This window comes from Macadamia integrifolia, chromosome 1 (genome assembly GCF_013358625.1).
Source record: "Macadamia integrifolia cultivar HAES 741 chromosome 1, SCU_Mint_v3, whole genome shotgun sequence".
Lineage (NCBI taxonomy): Eukaryota > Viridiplantae > Streptophyta > Magnoliopsida > Proteales > Proteaceae > Macadamia > Macadamia integrifolia.
In genome coordinates, this window is record NC_056557.1 from 26886775 (window position 1) to 26903939 (window position 17165).

A 17165-nucleotide genomic window follows, 5' to 3' on the forward strand; every position below is an offset into this window, starting at 1 on the left:
GCAATGATCTATTCTCCAAAATTTATTAGCCAAATATAAAATGATTTGGAATTAGTAATATAACCATGTAGGGGTAATGAGTATAAATTTTATTTTATTTTATTATATATATATTTCTTTAAGATCTTACTTCCTTTCCTTTTAATTTTTCTTCCAACCAAATGGATCCATAAAACTGATAATTAAAATTTAATTTGAAGGATGTTATTCTTACTAATAACAATATATAGGATCTTGTTATACAATCATTGAATCACAAAATTATATTATAAGGGTCAACGCATACCGTTCACCATCGACTGTGAAGAATTTACTGTCATTATATTATTCTTGTATCTTTATTCCTGCAATCCCAATTACGAACACAATAGATCCTTTAGGTTTCTCCCACTAGTTCCCTTAATGCTCTCTTGGTGATGGAACCAATAATGAGATTGACGTTAGGGTAGGAGGAGGACCTAGAGTCCTATTAAATAAAGTTTTGCACCCTCCTATCAAGGTGTGCAAATAGGGTAGGATTCTTTTCCCTAATTTAACGAGGAGTGGGTTTTCTATTTGGAATCCAATTCTATGAGATTAGTATCGGTCAATTACCTAATTGATATATGGGACAATAATAGAGAATATTCTTACAATCTCCCACTTGAACCATATGACCACATAATTATAATCTCAAATATAATTTGGATTCTAACATCATACTGCAGTATTTGAAAGTAAACCCATCAACTTTATGTCATTACAATCATAATACCATATTTGAACAAAACTACTAATATGGATCATGACGGTTATACATCATATAACGACATACTCCCTTTCATAATCACAACACTAATAACTTCATCTAAATAGGTGTAGAAGTAGGGATAGACTAGAAAAATCTATAACTAAATGGTCCAACGTAATATCTCACATATATTAAATAAAATGTGTACACACAATAATAAAGTGAGAAATATTCAGAAACAACAAATATCATGATCATTTAAATAAATAAGTTAAAATGTCTAACATAATATGACCATTACATCAAACTTTACATAAACCCATGTCCATTACAAGATCTGTAAAGTGTTTAGGCGCTAATGCCTTGGTCATAAGATCAGCAATCATCAGACTTGTCTTGATGTGTGTAATAGACACTTCTTGTTTCTGAACTGATTCCTTCACAAAATTGTATTTTACTCTAATATGCTTCGCTTTACTTGAATGCTTATCATTCTTGGAGTAATATACGACAGCAACATTGTCACAATATATTCTCAGCGGCTTCGAAATGGTGTTGACAACCCAAAGTCCTGAGATAAAGTTCCGTAACCAAATTTCCATAGATGTGGCCTCAAAGCATGCCACAAACTCTGCTTCCATAGTACAAGTAGAGACACAAGTCGGTTTCTTGAAATTTCAAGAAATCACTCCAATTTGCTACTGTCGAGGGATCCTGCATAATCAGAGTCTGAATATCCGATCACTTCTAACCGATCAGATGCTTTGTAAGTAAGCATGTACTCCCTAGTCCCATTTAAATACCTCATCACCTTCTTTGCTGCAATCCAATGATCCATGCCAGGATTACTCACATATCTACCAAACATACCAATGGCAAAACTGATGTCTGAACGAGTACAAGTCATTGCATACATAAGACTCCCTACTGCTGAAGAATAGGAAATATCCTTCATTTGTGCTCTTTCCAGATCATTCTTTGGGCATTGATTTCAACTGAACTTATCTCCTTTGATAATGGGGGAAACACCTGATTTGCAATTCATTATGCCATATCTTTCCAAAACTTTATTAATATAGATTTTCTGTGATAGCCCAAGTATCCGACGAGATCTATCACGAAATATCTCAATGCCGATATTGAAAGAAGCTAAAACCATATCTTTCATTTTAAAGTTCTTAGAAAGAAATGTCTTTGTATCACTCAACAGAGCAAAATCATTACTAGCAAGTAAAATATCATTCACATATGAGACCAGAAATATAAATTTACTCCCACTAAGTTTCAGATATATACACCTATCAAAGGTGTTCTCAACAAATCCGAAGGAAACAATGATATGGTTAAATTTAATATACCACTATCTGGAAGCTTGTTTAAGTTCATATATGGATTTTTTAAGTTTGCACACTAGATTTTCTTTTCCTTGATCAGTAAATCCCTTAGGTTGGTTCATGTAGACTTCTTCATCTTAATCCCCATTCAATAATGCAGTTTTCACATCCATTTGGTAAAGCTCTAGATCATAATGAGCTACTAATGCCAATATGATTCTCAGAGAATCCTTCTTAGAGACAAGAGAGAAGGTTTTATGGTAATCAATGCCTCTTTCTAAGTGAATCCCTTTGCAACTAGTCTAGCTTTATGTCTCTTAATATTACCTTTCGAGTCACGTTCGGTTTTAAATACTCATTAACAACCATATCTTTGAACCAATCACTTGTTTAACATCATTGTCACTCGCGAATTTCATCTCATCTTTAATGGCATCTACCTATTTAAGAGAATCATTATCGTTTATGGCCTGTGAAAAGGTTAATGGGTCATTCTTGATTCTAATATCAAACTCTGATTCTTGGAGATATACTATATAGTCATCCGGAATAGCAGACCTTCGAACCCTCTGAGGTCTTCCTTGAATTTTCAGTTGAGAAACATTCATAGTTGTCACACCCCGTTCACACAGAGCCAGACCGGTGATCGGGTTAACTCCGGTTAACCCAAACCTGCCAGGATCATCTGATACAGTACCCAACCACAACATACACATATCTAAGATAAATGTTCAAAAGTTCAGCGAAAGACATAGTTTACCTATAAATACCCCCAATATACTTGATACCCAAATTGTAGTATATAGATAAATACATATGGGCCCGCAGGCATGATATTTACACAAAAATAATAGCAATTCACGTATCAAGTACACAAAAAGGGGTCATCAAAATAATCAAAAAGTAAAACCCTATACGGCGTCAATACTACGGTCCGCAGCACAGCCCTCGCACGTCCAATCTGTACCATGCTCATACTCCTCGGGGACCCACCAATCCTCATCGGGAAACTCAACTGTGGGGCCCGACCCTTGATCTTCAGGCTGGTCACCTGTAAAATCATCTAAAAGAGGTGCACACGTGGGATGAGCTCACTAGCTCAGTAAGTGAAAAGAAGGACCACACAATAATCCACACAACCATCACATCCATATGCACTATATGCTATGCAATTCATTTTAAATCTCATCCACCTAAACATTACTAAGTCTTGGGTTTAGTGCTACTACAACAACAGTGCACGTATACTCCGGGTACAAGCCGTAAACTCCATCCCGCGATACGCCTATAGGGCTGTCGGAGAAGGCCCACCGTGAGTACTCGAAAAAGTAAAGCATGCCGACTACCAGCTCTCAACATAAAAGTAAATGACAGAAAGTAAAGGTGCTGACTCCAGTAATTTAAAAGCAGTACGATTGGCCCTCTTAAATATACCACTAAGGTTGCTGACTGTCCTAATGACCAGCCGAGCGTATGTCTAACCGCCACAGTGACCTGACACCCACGACCACTGCTTCCCCCCAAGTGATAACCAACACCTCAACCCCTATTGGGAAGGGTCGTAGCACGGGAAGATGATAATCCTAAACCGCATGCTCCTATATGACATAGTACAATTGCATAGTACCACCGCATCCCATTCCATGGGCCACCAATGCACTCGTTTCTAAGTCGACTATGACATCTAGTCTAATAATGCATCATGCACAGTGATCCCATCATTCATCACATAAGCACATCAATCATTTAGCATTTAAAAAGTAAAACACAACACATATGTCATAATCATATGAGGATGACTAAGCTACACATAATTTGCATGATGACATGGCTAGTCTAGATACAATTGAATGATGCCAAACAAGCTTTAAAATAAAGTCAAACGTCCTCTCCCAACTTACCTGTTGTGTACAAAGACTCATGCCCGGTACAGGTGAGATCCGGCGTGAGAAACGTAAATTCTGGTTAGCATTTCACCACTTTGAGGTCAAAACTAACAAGATTCGATGGTTAAATCATGTTTAGAATTATAAAAGAAGGTTGCACGTCCGTTTCGGGTCCATTCGGACACAAAAATCACGTTGGGGGCCTCTCGGGTGGGTCGGACAGTCCACCTGTCTTCTCAGTTGGGCAGGTCGGCCCACCGGTCTTAGCCCACCTGTGAGGGCAGAAAAATGCCTTTTTCCTTGAAAATTTCCCCAACCTTTAGGAAACCAAATGGGGCTTTTTCAATCTCATTTTCCTCACATTCAAGGTCTTATAAGATGATTCTAACCTAGATCTAAGTTAGATTTAAGGATTGAGAAGCCATCCTACCTTCTTTGCTCAAGAACTTCTTTCAAAACCCCAAAATCACTTCTTAGCTCAAGAAATCACCAGTGCTTCTCCAACCTTATAAACACTTCTTCAAATCCTTCAAAATCAACACATAAACCATCTATTAAACCTTAGATTCATCATCTCAAGTGAGATTTACAAGATCTCAAGAAACTCTCCCAAAATCAAGGGTTTTACTTGAGTTTGGTGAAAGTTTAAGAAACATAGCCCTTGCTCACCTCCAATAGTAGATCTCATATTGAGGATCACTCTTCCGGTGTCAGAATGGGAAGATCAAACCTTAGCACCGCTTAAATCAATTTCTTCTTCCTCTTCCTTCTCCTTTCTTCTTCTCCGTTCTCTTTTCTCCCTTATTTTCTCTCTCCTCTTTACTCTTCTCACCAACTCTTTAGTGTAATAAATGAGAAAATGAAAAACACAATAATGCTATTTATACCTTTTAAAACCACTAGTAACAACATGGGTGGGTCACACAGGTGGACGGATGGGCCCGCCTGTGACCGCCCACCTGAGGGCCCAAAATTGGCCAACAAGTGGGAATTTGACGGAATTCGACTCTCAGCACAAGGTATATTACACGTATGCACTCTAGGATACGGCTACATACCAGCATTACCCATACATGACCTTATGATACGTACATGTGCACGACTTGGGTACACCCGTCTCCTCTGGCACTGACTTGGACTTGTCTGGCCAACCTGTGTTCAAAGTCACCCTTGCCATCATGGTCCATAAGGAACCCGCCTTAACCCTCTCTGGTTCGGGTCCTGCATGGTTAAATCGGGTCAACCGTTGTAACTAGACCGGGTTTAAAAAGTAGGGTATCACATTTACCCCCCCTTTATGAAAATTTGGTCCTTGAAATTGGCGTACCTGGTTGTTCGAAAAGATGAGGGTACTTGGCTTGGATTTCATCCTCTTTCTCCCAAGATGCTTCTTCAAGTGAATGACTAGCCCATCACACCTTTACGAAGGAAATCGAGCGATTGCGAAGGGTTTTCACTTTCCGATCCAAGATTTCAGCTGGCTGCTCTGTATAGGTCATATCAGCTTCTAAATATTCTGATTCCACGGGTAATACATGCGATGGATCATGAACGTATCGCTTCAGCATGGATATATGGAATACATTAGGAACATTCCCGAGTGAAGGTGGCAGAGCAAGCATGTAGGCTACTGAGCCAACTCGAGTTAAAATCACAAATGGGCCAATGTATCTCAAGCTCGACTTACCCTTTCTATGGAATCTTTGCAACCCCTTTGTAGGAGAAATCTTGAGAAACACCTTTTCTCCTGCTTGAAACTCAATATCTTTCCTACGGTTGCCTGCATAGCTTTTTTGACGTGACTGAGCTGACTTAATCCTTTCTCGAATAACATCGAACTTGTTACAAGTCATCTGTATCATTTTAGGTCCTAACATTCAGCGTTCGCCTACCTCATTCCAATACAGAGGAGTTCTACACTTTCTTCCATATAATGCCTCATATGGAGCTATCCCAATTGTAGCTTGGTAACTGTTGTTATAGGCAAACTCCATAAGGGGTATATATTCTTCCCAACTACCACACATTTCCATTGCACATGCCCTGAGCATGTCTTCTAATATCTGTATGGTTCGCTCCGACTGACCATCAGTCTGTGGGTGGAAAGCAGTACTCAAATTCAATTGTGATCCCAAAGCATACTGGAAGCTTTTCTAAAATCTGGAAGTGAACTTTGGATCCCTATCTGACACAATGCTCACTGACACTCCATGCAACCGCACTATGTTATCCATATAAAGTTGTGCTAACTTGGCCATAGAGAACTTGGTCTTGATGGGAATGAAATGAGCAGTCTTAGTAAGCCAATCAACTATTACCCATATCGCATCCATCCCCTTAGGTGTGCATGGTAGTCCGGTGACAAAGCCCATTGTAATCCTATCCTACTTCCAATCTGGTACTGTGAGTGGCTGAAGAGTACCATAAGGTCGATGCCTCTCAGCTTTTACTTTTTGGCATGTAAGACAAGTCACCACATACAGGGCTATCGTGATTCTCATGCTTGGCCACCAGTAATTTTATTTAAGGTCTTTATACATCTTTGTAATTTCTGGGTGGAGTGAGTACTCGGAGCTATGTGCTTCCCGCACTATCTTGTCTTGTATCTCTAAATCATCGGGCACACATGACCTACCTCGAAACAATAATGCCCTGTCGCTGGCTAAAATGAAATCAGGGTCATTCATTATTTGATCTTGAATCTTAACTCTGATCCATTGCAACTCAGGGTCCAAAGGTTGTTTCATTATCACCTCTTGCCTAATAGACGGATGCACCTGTAGGGCTGCCAGTGATACAGTCAATCATTTAAGATTTTCTAGTTGATGTTCAAGCTCTAAGGTTGCTCCTTCATATAAGAGGGTTTCATCCATTAGCATCGCCTCTTGTACAAGAGGTGGGCTGACTGCTAAGTATGAGAGTGACACAGTCTATGCCTTCCGACTCAACGAATCTTCCACTACATTAGCCTTGTCAGGATGATATTGAATGTCACAGTCATAATCCTTCATGAGCTCAAGCCATCTCCTCTGCCTCATGTTCAAATATTTTTGGGTGAAAAAGTACTTAAGGCTTTTGTGATCACTGTATATCTCGCACTTCTCCCGATACAAATAATGTCGCCAAATCTTTAGGGGAAAAATGACTGCGGCTAGTTCCAAGTCATAAGTGGGGTAGTTCTTCTCATATTCCTTTAGGCATCGGGATGCATACGCTATCACCTTTCTGCGTTGCACGAGAACACAACCCAGCCCAACCTTAGAAGCGTCAGTATAGACTGTCATTCCACCTGTGCCTTTAGAGATGGTCAACACAGGGGCCGACACCAATCTTTTCTTCAATTCCTGAAAACTCTTCTCACATTCCTCTACCCATTCAAATTTCACACCCTTTTTGGTTAACTTAGTCATTGGTGCTGAGATCCGAGCAAAATTCTCAATGAAGCACTGGTAATAACCTGCCAAACCCAAGAAACTTCTAATTTCAGTAATGTTCTTAGGGCTTTCCCACTCTACTACTGCTTTCACATTATCAGGATCCACCTCGATTCTGGCCTTAGACACTACGTGTCCCAGGAATCCAACTTGCTCAAGCCAAAATTCACATTTACTGTATTTGGCAAACAATTGTTGTTCTCTCAGCCTCTGTAACACCACCCTCAAGTGTTGAGTGTGCTCCTCTTCTGTCTTAGAGTAGATCAAGATGTCATCAATAAAAATAATTACCCATATATTAATGACATCTTGGAATACTCGATTCATTAGATCCATGAATGCTGTCGGTGCATTAGTTAACCCAAAAGATAACACTAGGAACTCATAGTGACCATACCGAGTCCTGAACGCTGTCTTGGGTATGTCACCATTCTTTATCTTGAGCTGATAATAGCCTGATCTAAGGTCTATCTTTGAAAATACTTTTGCACCTTGTAGTTTTTCAAACAAATCATCGATGCGTGGCAATGGATACCGGTTCTTAATGGTTAGCTTATTCAATTCCCGATAATCGATGCACATACGTAAGCTGCCATCCTTCTTTTTGACAAACAAAACTGAGGCACCCCAGGGTCAAACACTTGGGCGAATAAACCCCTTCTCCAATAATTATTGCAACTGCATCTGTAATTCCTTCAATTCGACTGGTGCCATCCTGTATAGAGCTTTAGACACTGGAGCTGCTCTAGGAATCAAGTCTATGGCAAATTCTAACTCTCTATCAGGCGGTAGATGCATCAAATCATCTGGAAAGACGTCGAAAAATTCTTCAACCACCTTTACCTCTTCTAGAGGTGTAACCTTTACATCAACATCAAGTACCGATGCTAAGTAACCCTGATATCCACTTTCCAACAACTTTATCGCTTAAAGAGCGGAGACGAGGACCTTTCTAGCCCGTTTCATTTTATCTGGTCGGTATACCAATTCTTTCCCTTCATCATCTGTCACCTTAATTAATTTTTCAACACACATCACATTAGCTCGATGGGCCGACAACCAATCCATGCCCAGTATAATGTCAAAATTCTGCATGTTGAATTTAATGAGTTGTGCATCCAATTTCTTCCCACTGATTTCCAATGGGCATGGCCCATACACCTCCTTCAACTGTGTAACTTTACCGATAGACATACTAACAATCATCCCATGACCTAGTGTCCTGGGTGACATACCAAGCTTCTTAGAAAATCTCTTAGATATGAATGAGTGTGTAGCTCCTCGATCAAACAAGACATAGGCTGGTATACCTGATATAGGTAGAACACCTAGTGCAATAATGCATATAAGTACAGCAGGTCATCAACATTTAGCATAAGAAAAATCTTAAATTAAAATGTACCTGCTACCACTTCCTTGCTGGCCTCAGCTTCCTCAGCTGATAAGGCATACATTCTTCCTTGCGGTTGATTCCCCCGAGTTAAGGGAGGTCTGTATACTGAGGGCTGACTGGACGGTAAGGTTGGTTTGACCCGACAGTCTTTAACATAATGCCCATAAGAGTGGCAATTAAAGCAACGGATTTATGACGCTGAGACTGGGGCAGGGCCCCTTTGTACCTGAACCTATGCGGATGGGGGACGGGGTGGCCTGTTGGCTGTAGGCACCGTACTAGTGTTTGCGCAAAAAGATGTAGAGCCTGAACCACCAGCTGGTTGAGGAAGGTAGCCAGACGGCCTATAGGGTTGTCTATATGTAGGTCCAGAACTATACGACCCACAGTATACCTTGGATGAATTGCCCATGTCCGGAAATGGATTAGGCCTCTTCCACAATCCAGGTGTGAGGGACTGTTCTCCATTCTACTTATCTTCCATGGTTTTAGCCTTTTGCACAATCTGACTATAATCTGTCAAATCTAAGACCTCGAGCACTGACCCAATAGATGCCTTTAATCCCTTCAAAAATCTTGCAGTCTTTTCTTCAGCTGACCTCATATGCCTAGGGGCAAAATGGAACAAGCTTTCAAACTGCTGCTAATACTCAAGGATAGTCTTATTCCCTTGGGTTAAGGCCATGAATTCCGTCTCTTTACGGTCTCTGAAACTACGAGGGTAATGATTAGCCAAAAACAACTCCTTGAACTGCTCCCATGTGGGTTCCGGATGTGCGGCCAACAATATAGGCTTAGAGACCTGCCACCAAGAGTTGGCCTCATTCTTGAGTTGCAACCCCGCACAAATAAGCTTCTGTGCCTCAGTGCACTCAATCACCTCAAATATCTTTTCCAACTCTTGGACCCACTGGTCCGGCTCTAGAGGATCACTTCCCACTTTAGAGAATACAGGTGGCAAAGTTCCTCTTGAAAGATTCCACTACCCTTGACGTATTATTCGTCGATGGGTAATTGGGTGCATATGCCGTATAATAAGGTATGGAGGGGACATCATATACGGAGGAATGCTGAGTGGCAGAATTGGAGGTGTACCTCCAGCTTGTGGCCCCATAGTAGACCCTACAGGTGGGTCTTGTGGAGTAATTATCCGGGGATGTTGACCGGGTTGAGGAAGGTCTAACTGTTGCTGTATAGCAGCCATAAATATCTGCTGCTGCTGAAGCATTTGTTGCTAGAAGGCTTGTTGTGACTATTGGATTATGGTTACAACATCACCCAGAGTGATGACCGGTGGAGGATCCGAAAGTGTAGTCACAGGTGGATCCCTTTGTGCCACACCCTGATCAAAGGTTTCTTGAGGTTGTGGGAGTGGGGTTTGCCCCATTGAGCGGGAACTTCTAGGATTTGGTGGTCGACCGACCTGACGAGGACCACGTGAGGTACCTCGTGCGTTGCTACCGGATCTAGTACGTACCATCGTGTCCTTGCACCTAGAACATACCATACACAAATATTGGTTAAGTACCTTAGAATTTACATCGGCACACAATCATATGCCAACCCACCGGGTATTATAGTGTATGATGTCTTGCAACTAGCCACAGTTAATCTCGAAAATATGGTGCTAGTGCTTCGACAAGTAGGACGATGGTCCCACTCGACTCCCCCTTTTTTTTTTTTTTAATATTGTATTATATATATAGTAATCTCTATAATATAGTAATCTCCCTTTTTATGTGTTTTTTCTCCCAATCGGCGGGCTGTCCACTGGCGGGCAGCTCGGGTCGGCCCGCCAGTCCGACCCGAGGCAGAAGACGAATAGGGCTTTTAAGCCCCTGTTTCCTCCTTTTTCTCCCATTCCTTCTCTTGGCTTACTTGGGGCGATTTTGGGAGGTTCTTGACGCGTCCACTCGCGATTTCACTCAACGATTCCCAAATTTTTGGAAGATCCAAGCTCTTTTCACTCTCAAGTAAGTCTCTTCTCCATTTCCCTTCTTAGAGCATGTATTTTGGAGGTTGAATCCATTTATACTCCCAAAGCTTGATCTTTTTCATGTTTCCTTCCATAGAATAATCATTCCATGCTTGTGAACAACCTTGAATCACTTATCATTAATTGCACCTCAATGTCATAATAAAAATTTCCTTGCATATTCTTGATTGTGTAATGATAGGCATTTCATTCATAGACATGTAAGCTTCAAGCTTTACACTATTATGGGACTTTTCATTTTCTTAGATTGAACTTGCATATTGAGATTGGGGGTTTTCCATCATTTCTCACTTGCCGTGCTTTATACACCTTTGTTACATTTCTATTTTACAATGTGCTAGTGGATATCATGTTTTAGGGGCTTCCTCCCTCTTCATTTCTCCATGGTTTATCCACTTCTCTTTCTATCATAATCCACATTATGTATTTAGGTGCATTTACATGTGCTTGCTCACCCATCTATTTGTTTCCTTTGTTATTCATCATCCTTACTTATCATTATTTCTTCTCTTTTCTTACTAGGATGTCTTCTCGCATGGGCAAGGAACCCGCATCCTCTTCCAATCGATGTAGGGCCATAACTTCTAAGCGAAAAAGTGTAGGGACTAGTTCCCTAGCCCTTCGTACAAGGCGACAAGGACATGCCCCTATCGATCCTTTAGACTATGATGAGAGACTCTTCTGAAGTTTGGGGGCGGCAACCAATTGGCAGACCTTTCTAAAGAGGTCTGTGATGATGGAGAAGACCGTGGTAATCAGTGATTTCAACAAGATTCAACTTCAAGAGAGATTTAGTGCACTGGGTTGGCAGTCCATCCTTAACATCGATCGTTCATGCTATGAACAACTGGTTCAAAGATTTTACTGTAATTTAGAGGTCTCTTACAAGTATGGGGAGTACTCAATCACCAGCATGGTGAAGGGGGTGAACATTCGCTTGACGGTGGACACCCTTGCTAGCATTTTAGGCATTTCGTCAGTTGGGCATCAATTCTACAGTCCCCCAAGGAGTAAGCCCGTGGGCCCATCTTTAAGTTCGAAGACGCAGGACCACATTTATGAGACTATTTGTAGCAGCAAGGAGCGTCTGGATTTTGAGACGACATTTTACCCGGAGGTTCGTGTATTTGCTCGCTTGTTCAGTTTAATTTACTCCCTAGAGGAGGTCACCGTAACCAAGTAGGCTTCATGGCGGCCTACATAGCCTTTTGCATCTATAAGGCCTCGGAGGGAGGTGCCCAGAACTTATGCTTGCCCTACATTATACTTAAGACTATAGAGCATCATACCACACACCCTGAGGACGGATGTTTCCCATATGGTAGGATCCTCACCATGATATTTGAGTTCTTTGGGGTGGATTTGAGTGGTGAGGATGGAAAGACCCTAGCTCACAAATTTGATAGGGGAAACCTACAAAGGATGGGTCTCCAAGCTCTTATGGATGTACCTTAGAGTGCAGGAGCTCAAAGAGGCAGGGACAGGAGGAATGCCCACAGGGAAGATGTCCCCATGGAGGAGGAAATTAGTGAGGAAGATGAGGATTATGTTCCTAAATTCGAGGAGGACTTTCTGGATGAGGATATCCTCGAGGAGGAGCCTCTTGATTCGAGAGACGTTGAACCTGACTTTGCGAGGGCTACAGGCCCATAGTATAGAGCCCCACCACCTGAGAGTGGTGTTTTTGACTTTGAGAGTATGATAACTACTATGAGGGTCTTGAAAGATGGGCAATATCAGCTTCTGAGGAGACTAGATGAGAGTGCTATTAGAGAGGAAAATATCTTAGAAAGGTAGGCTACATTAGAGAATTCCTTCCAAAGATTGGGCGAGGATTTGGACACAACGGCCAATGCTATTTCAGCGGATTTTTCGACTCCGAAGGGATGTACAACTAGTGAACTCAAGGTTTGATTACTACGACCGTCGGCTCAATGTTAGATCGAGGCCTAGGAGGGATGGAGTAGTCGAGCTAGACGATGACGAGGGTCTCTGAGGACTTAGCTTGGCTATCTTAATCAACTTTTTACTTGTCTCTATGTTGTTTGTGTGTTTATGGTGGACTATATTTTATTTATTTTTATTTTTTTTTTATATTTTTCTCTATAATATGGACTTGCCAGTATGGTATTCTGATGTTGTTGGTGACTTGTGGTTAGTTTTGTATGCTTGATAACTTATTGTAATTCGGTTGTAACAACGTTAGTTATCCTTTATCGATTATGCTTATTTGTATGTATATGTTGTCTATCAGGTGCTTATGTATGAAAAATTTGGGAAATCTTGTTTTAGCGTCGTTATGCTGCCAAAATTTTGTTAACTCCGTACTCGATGGGTTATGAAATTAAATAACTAATGTTTTATTTATTCCAAGTAAACTTTCTTTAATGCATGTCATGAAATGCAATAATTAAATGCAACCATCATTTCTTTTTTTTTTTTTGGCTTTTAACTCTTTAAAGTTTTTACATTTACCCAATCCTATTTACTATTATAGATTCTTTGGGGTCTAAATGGTATGCTGTGAGTGGATAGAGCATCACGCTCTGATACCACCGTTGTCACACCCCCTTCACACAGAACCGGACCGGTGACCGGGTAAACTCCGATTAACCTAAACATGTCAGGATCATCTGATATAGTACCCAACCACAACATACACACATCTAAGATAAACGTTTAAAAGTTTAGCGGAAGACTTAGTTTACCTGCAAATACCCCCAATATACTTGATACCCAAATTGTAGTAAATATATGTGGGCCCACAAGCATGATATTTAAATAAAAAGAATAATAATTCACGTATCAAGTACACAAAAAGGGGTCATCAAAAGAATCAAAAAGTAAAATCCTGTACGGTGTCAATACTGCGGTCTCGCAGTATAGCCTCGCACGTGCAACCCTTACCGTGCTCATACTCCTCGGGGACCCACCAATCCTCATCGAGAAATTCAACTGTGGGGCCAGACCCTTGATCTTTAGGCTGGTGACCTACAAAATCATCTAAAAGAGGTGCGCACATGGGATGAGCTCACTAGCTCAGTAAGTGAAAAGAAGGACCACACAACAATCCACACAACCATCACATCCATATGCACTATATGCTATGCAATTCATTTTAAATCTCATCCACCTAAACATTATTAAGTCTTTGGTTTAGTACTACTACAACCATAGTGCGCGTATACTCCAGGTACGAGCCACGAACTCCATCCCGCGATACGTCCATAGGGCTGTCGGAGAAGACCCACCGTGAGTACTCAAAAAAGTAAAGCATGTCGACTACCGGCTCTCAATAAAAAAATAAATGACAGAAAGTAAAGGTGTTGACTCCAGTAATTTAAAAGCAGTACGATTGACCCTCTTGAATATACCACTGAGGTTACCGACTGTCCTAATGACCAGCCAGGCGTATGTCTAACCACCACAGTGACTCGACACCCGCGACCACTGCTTCCCCCAAGTGATAACCCAACCCCTCAACCTCTGTTAGGAAGGGTCATAGCATGGGAAGATGATAATCCTAAACCGCATGCTCTTATATGACATAGTACGATTGCATAGTGCCACTGCGTCCCATTCCACGGGCCAACAATGTACTCGTTTCCAAGCCGACTATGGCATCTAGTCTAATAATGCATCATGCACAGTAATCCCATCATTCATCACATAAGCACATCAATCATTTAGCATTTAGAAAGTAAAACACAACACACATGTCATAATCATATGTGGATGACTGAGCTACACATAATTTGTATGATGACATGGCTAGTCTAGATACAATTGAATGATGCCAAACAAGTTTTAAAATAAAGTCAAACGTCCTCTCCCAACTTACCTGTTGTGTACAAAGACTCACGCCCGGTATGGGTGAGATCCGGCAGGAGAAACGTAAATTTTGGTGAACCTATCATAAGTAATGGGGTTAGTATTTCACCACTTTGGGGTCAAAACTAACAAGATTCGATTGTTAAATCATGTTTAGAATCATAAAAGAAGGTTGCACGTCCGTTTCGGGTCCATTCGGATACAAAAATCACGTTGGGGGCCTCTCAGGTGGGTCAGACAGCCCACCTATCTTCTCAGGTGGGTGGGTCGGCCCACCGATCGGCCCATCGGTGGGGACCGAGGGTCGGTTCTCTCAGGAGGTTAGGTCAACCCACCGGTCAGCCCACCGATGGGGACCGAGGGCCTGCCCTCTCAGGTGGGTCGTTCGGCCCACCGGTCTCAGCCCACCTGTGAGGGCGAAAAAATGCCTTTTTTCCTTGAAAATTTTTCCAACCTTTGGGGAACCAAATGTGGCATTTCCAATCCCATTTTTCACACATTCAAGGTCTTATAAGATGATTCTAACCTAGATCTAAGTTAGATTTAAGGATTGAGAAGCCATCCTACCTTCTTTGCTCAAAAACTTCTTTCAAAACCCCAAAATCACTTCTTAGCTCAAGAAATCACCAGTGCTTCTCCAACCTTGTAAACACTTCTTCAAATCCTTCAAAATCAACACATAAAACATCTATTAAACCTTAGATTCATCATCTCAAGTGGGATTTATAAGATCTCAAGAAACTCTCCCCAAATCAAGGGTTTTACTTGGGTTTGGTGAAAGTTTAAAAAACATAGCCTTTGCTCACCTCCAATCGTAGATCTTGTGTTGAGGATCACTCTTCTGGCGTCGAAAAGGGAAGATCAAACCTTGGCGCCTCTTAAATCCATTTCTTCTTCCTCTTCCTTCCCCTTTCTTCTTCTCCGTTCTCTTTTCTCCCTTCTTTTCTCTCTCCTCTTTACTCTTCTCACCAACTCTTTAGTGTAATAAATGAGAAAATGAAAAACACAATAATGCTATTTATACTTTTTAAAACCACTAGTAACCACATGGGTGGGTCACATAGGTGGGCGGATGTGCCCGCCTGTGACCGCCCACCTGAGGGTCAAAAATTGACAAACAAGTGGGATTTTGATGGAATTCGATTCTCGGCACAAGGTATATTATACGTATGCACTCTAGGATATGACTACATACCAGTATTACCCATACATGGCCTTATGATACGTGCAAGTGCACGGCTTGGGTACACCCGTCTCCTCTGGCACTGAGTCGGACTTGTCTGTCCAACCTGTGTTCAAAGTCACCCTTGCTATCATGGTCCATAAGGAACCCGCCTTAACCCTCTCTGGTTCGGGTCCTGCATGGTTAAACTGGGTCAACCGTTGTAATTAGACCAGGTTTAAAAAGTAGGGTATCACATTTATCCCCCCCCCTTTATGAAAATTTCGTCCTCGAAATTGGCATACCTGGTGGTTCGAAAAGATGAGGGTACATGGCTTGGATTTCATCCTCTTTCTCCCAAGATGCTTTTTCAAGTGAATGATTAGCCCATCGCACATTTATGAAAGAAATGGAGCGGTTGCGAAGGGTTTTCATTTTTCGGTCCAAGATTTCAGCTTGTTGCTCTGTATAGGTCATATGAGCTTCTAGATATTTTGGTTCCACGGGTAATACATGCGATGGATCATGAACGTGTCGCTTCAGCATGGATACATGGAATACATTATGAACATTCCCGAGTGATGTTGGCAGAGCAAGCATGTAGGCTACTGAGCCAACCTGAGTTAAAATCTCAAATGGTCCAATGTATCTCGAGCTTGACTTACCCTCTCTATAGAATCTTTGCAACCCCTTTGTAGGAGAAATCTTGAGAAACACCTTTTCTCCTGCTTGAAAATTAATGTCTTTCCTGTGGTTGTCTGCATAGCTCTTTTGACGTGACTGAGCTGACTTAATTCTTTCTCGAATAACATCAACCTTATCACAAGTCATCTGTATCATTTCAGGTCCTAACATTCAGCGTTTGCCTACCTCATTCCAATACAGAGATGTTCTACACTTCCTACCATATAATGCCTCATATGGAGCCATCCCAATTGTAGCTTGGTAACTGTTGTTATAGGTAAACTCCATAAGGGGTATATATTCTTCCCAACTACCACACATTTCCATTGCACATGCCCTGAGCATGTCTTCTAATATCTGTATGGTTCGCTCCGACTGACCATCAGTGTGTGGGTGGAAAGCAGTACTCAAATTAAATTGTGATCCCAAAGCTTGCTGGAAGCTTTTCCAAAATCTGAAAGTGAACCTTCGGTCCCTATCTGACACAATGCTCACTGGCACTCCATGTAACTGCACTATGTTATCCATATAAAGTTGTGCTAACTTGGCCATAGAGAACTTGGTCTTGATGGGAATGAAATGAGCAGTCTTAGTAAGCTAATCAACCATCACCCATATTGCATCCATCCCCTTAGGTGTGCATGGTAGTCCGGTGATAAAGTCCACTGTAATCCTATCCTACTCCAATCTGGTACTGTGAGTGGCTGAAGAGTAC